The 4,061-nt window shown below is 39.3% G+C and overlaps 1 pseudogene; it reads right to left on the reverse strand.

The window, feature by feature from the left end:
* Positions 1-2,586: 2,586 nt before the first annotated feature.
* On the reverse strand, positions 2,587-3,241 carry LOC116534693 (annotated as a pseudogene).
* Positions 3,242-4,061: the final 820 nt, after the last annotated feature.

Here is a 4,061-nt window from a genome sequence, read left to right on the forward strand (position 1 = left end):
ACTTGCACAGTGAAAGGGACATAGAGACACTATCTTCCTAGGTGTTTACATTTCAAAGAGAAGGCTCTCAGATTTCCGAAAAAAAAAAAAAAAAAAAAAGAAAAAAAGAAAAAGAAAAAACAATCTTGGTTGTAAAGCTGACAAAAGGCTAACTCAGGAAGATGTAAAAAAAAAAATTATTTTGTATGTACTTTTCACTGGGTGGGACCGTCGCCCCCAGTGCAAACTGCGAAATATTTAGCAGTCTTTGTCCACCCCCTTCCCAAAATACCAGTAATGTCAAGCTCCAACCCCCTACCCCAGGCATTGTAGCAATAACAAAAGACAGAATAAGGAGAAGGGCGGGAGGAAAGAAAACTACCCTCAAATACCTCCTGGAAAAGGAAGGCCAAACTAGAGTGACTAACTCATCCCAATTTGCCTGGGACTTTTCCAGTTTAATTTTACCAGTTTTAGCACTAAAAGCCTCATGTCCCAGAAAATCCACTAGTTCCTGGCAAACTGGGACAGTTGGTCAACTGAACACCCCCTGACATATGCACACATGTGCATGCATGTTCCAACCATCTAATTACGTACGTGCGCCGCTTAGGAAAAAAAACAAAATAAAAAGATAGGCTTTAACATGAAAGAAATCTGGGTTTGGATTATGGCCCTGTCCCTTACCAGTGTTCTGACCTAGGGCAAGTTTCTGTTGATGAATTACAATAATGGGGGACTGGGTTCAGGAACCACCCCTCATACCCAAATCCAGGGATGCTCAAGTCCCTGATACAAGATGATGTAGGGTTTGCATATAACCTATGCACAATTTCATGTATACTTTAAATCATCTCTGGATGACTTATAATACCTAATTTACGATGTAAATGATATGTTGATAGTTGTACTGTTTAGGGAATAATGACAAAAAAAAGTCTACATTTTCCGTACAGGTACAATTTGTTTTTCCTGTTTAACTGTTCATACTTTATTCCTGTATCAGTAGGTTAAGAAAGTAAAATTTTCCCAAGCCCTGATTTATAGATCATGTTTATAAGTGGAGCACAAAAAGTTAAGCTTCAGAAACAATAACATTCAATGATTTACTTAAATGCAATTGTAATCCTTACTGAAAACTAAGGGCAATAATTTAATACAATAGACTAAATACACACAAAACCTATATATCCAGAACTATAAACGTGGTTTCCATGGCCACACACGGTTTTAGTCAAGGACCATTTCCACAATGAACAAGTACTTATACATACGTTAATAAAACACTGATGCAAATGCTTATCCTGTCATTAGCTTTTTAAGCAATGCCATTCCTGCTACCGAAAGCATTTATTTTTAGAAGCTTAAATCTGGGAAAACAAATTCTCCTAAAAGTTAGTAAGATAAGTCTGAAAAGATTTTAAATCAAAAAGTCTTCCAACACAGCATTATTCATGTGAAACTTAGTTTCTTTAAAAAAAAATAACTTGTTGCCCAGAGAAAATCAAAACAAATTATCTTTTAAGAGAGATAAACATTCTTGGCCGGGCGTGGTGGCTCAAGCCTGTAATCCCAGCACTTTGGGAGGCCGAGGCGGGTGGATCACGAGGTCAAGAGATCGAGACCATCCTGGTCATCATGGTGAAACCTCGTCTGTACTAAAACTACAAAAAATTAGCTGGGCATGGTGGCGTGTGCCTGTAATCCCAGCTACTCAGGAGGCTGAGGCAGGAGAATTGCCTGAACCCAGGAGGCGGAGGTTGCGGTGAGCTGAGATTGCGCCATTGCACTCCAGCCTGGGTAACATGAGTGAAACTCCGTCTCAAAAAAAAAAAAAAAAAAAAAAAAAAAGAGAGATAAACATTCTTATAAAAAACTGTATTTTCCTCTATCATCTCTCTAAAAGAAACACAAACCAGTTCATTGTCTGTATTTATTTTTCTGAGACAGAGTCACGCTCTATTGCCCAGATTGGAGTACAGTGGCGTCCTCTCGGCTCACTGCAATCTCCGCCTCCCCAGTTCCAGCAATTCTTCTGCCTCAGCCTCCCAAATAGCCGGGATTACAAGCACTTGCCACCACGGCTGGCTTTTTTTTTTTTTTTTTTGAGATGAAGTTTCACTCTGTCACCAGGCTGAAGTGCAGTGGCTTGATCTCGGCTCACTGCAACCTCCGCCTCCCGGGTTAAAGCGATTCTCCTGCCTCAGCCTCCTGAGTAGCTGGGACTACAAGTGCATGCCTCTACAACCAGCTAATTTTTTAATTTTAGTAGAGATGGGGTTTCACCTTGTTGGCCAGGCTGATCTCAAACTCCTGACCTCAGGTGATCTGCCTGCCTCAGCCTCCCAAAGTGCTGGGATTACAGGCGTGGGCCATCACACCCAATCCAGTTCATTATCTTTAATAATAATTATCTTAATAATCTTTCACAATAAACCAGACAACTAGTTGTCTAAAAACTTCCAAATACATGAAGAACATGGCTGAGGTGTCGAGTCAAAAATGCCATTTAGATTTCACATATTAAATAACTACAGTCTAGCTTACAAAAGCATAAACATACCTAACCCATAAATAATACTTTATTCTTTAGACAGACAAAAGTCAGAAGAAACTGCATGGTTTGCAAGGTACTTTGACTTATGCATGGTTATTAAAACCCAGTAAGTAATTCAAGTATGGTAATACAAAGGCAGGCAATTAAATGCACCAATATCACTCTAAAATCAAAGGCATAAAAATAAAGGGTGAAAACTGTGTTTCTCCATCTTTCATTTACATGGCTAGATATCAGAACCTTACTTTAGAAAATATACAATTATTTTTTTAAAAAAGAAAATATACAATTATTATATATGATTTCCCCAGTTGGTAATTTTCAGAAACTACAAAAAGTATCAAGATCCATAGTTTGCTTCATCAAACACTTTTCTAGCTTGTTTCAATTCCTCATTCATAGTAAGCAAGTCTTTAATCCTGGCAAACTTCCTTAGGTCCCTTTGAATCAAAAAGACAGTATCTTCAACTTGTATCGACCTTGTCTTCCAAAGGACATTGCCTTGTGAGTCATTTCAGTGATAAACTCTATGACAAGATCTTCAAGAATATCCACTGACTCAGTATCAGGATTCTGGTCATCCCCAAAGCCATACATCATACATCACAATTCTTTAGAAAAAAGTATCTTTCTTTTACCCTGTCCACGTTTTGCACCTCCTCAAATTTCTTCATTTTCTTCCTCAAAGTGGGGTCCTTTCCTCATTCTGCCATCCCACTAGCCCACCAACCCATAGCACCCACAATTTTTTTTCATTTTAAGGCAAGGTTTCGCTGTGTTGCCTAGGATAGAGTGCTGTGGTGCATAGCTCACTGCAACTTCAAACTCCTGGGCTCAAGCTGTCCTCCTGCCTCAGCTTCCCAAGATGCAATGTTTTAAAAAGTATTTTCCATTCACATTGAATCCACAGATGCAGAAACCATGGCTCTGGAGGGCCGACTATACTATCAACAACTCTGGTTGGCACTTTTCTTGTCTGTTTAAGGGAATAAAAATGATGCAACCTCTCAGGGCTGGTGTGAGAGCAACACCTAATAAATTGCCTTCCCTCTTTCTTATGTGAATTTGGGCTTCAGTTTTCCAAAACTCACCTCCTGACATACCCTCAATTTTTTTTATTTCTTCTTTAGTGAAATTAGCTTATTGTGTTCTAAACTAATTATCTGTATCTGAATTAGAAAAGGAGCTGATATGGTTTGGCTGTGTCACCACCTAAATCTCACCTTGAATTGTAGTTCCCATAATCCCCACGTTCCCATTACCTCCATGCTGCTATTCTCATGATAGTGAGTGAGTTCTCACAAAATCTGATGGCTTTTCCCTCTTTGTGTGGCACTTCTCCTTCCTGCTATCATGTGAAGAGGATGTGTTTACTTCCCCTTCTGCCATGATTGTAAGTTTCCTGAGGCCTCTCCAGCCATGCGGAACTGAGTCAACTAAACCTCTTCCTTTGTAAATTACCAAGTCTCAGGCAGTTCTTTATAGTAGTGTGAGAATGGACTAATACAGAAGCCTTTGTGAACAG

The sequence above is a fragment of the Sapajus apella genome, unplaced genomic scaffold (assembly GCF_009761245.1).
Source record: "Sapajus apella isolate SASKATOON/1434 unplaced genomic scaffold, GSC_monkey_1.0 scaffold89, whole genome shotgun sequence".
Taxonomy (NCBI): domain Eukaryota; kingdom Metazoa; phylum Chordata; class Mammalia; order Primates; family Cebidae; genus Sapajus; species Sapajus apella.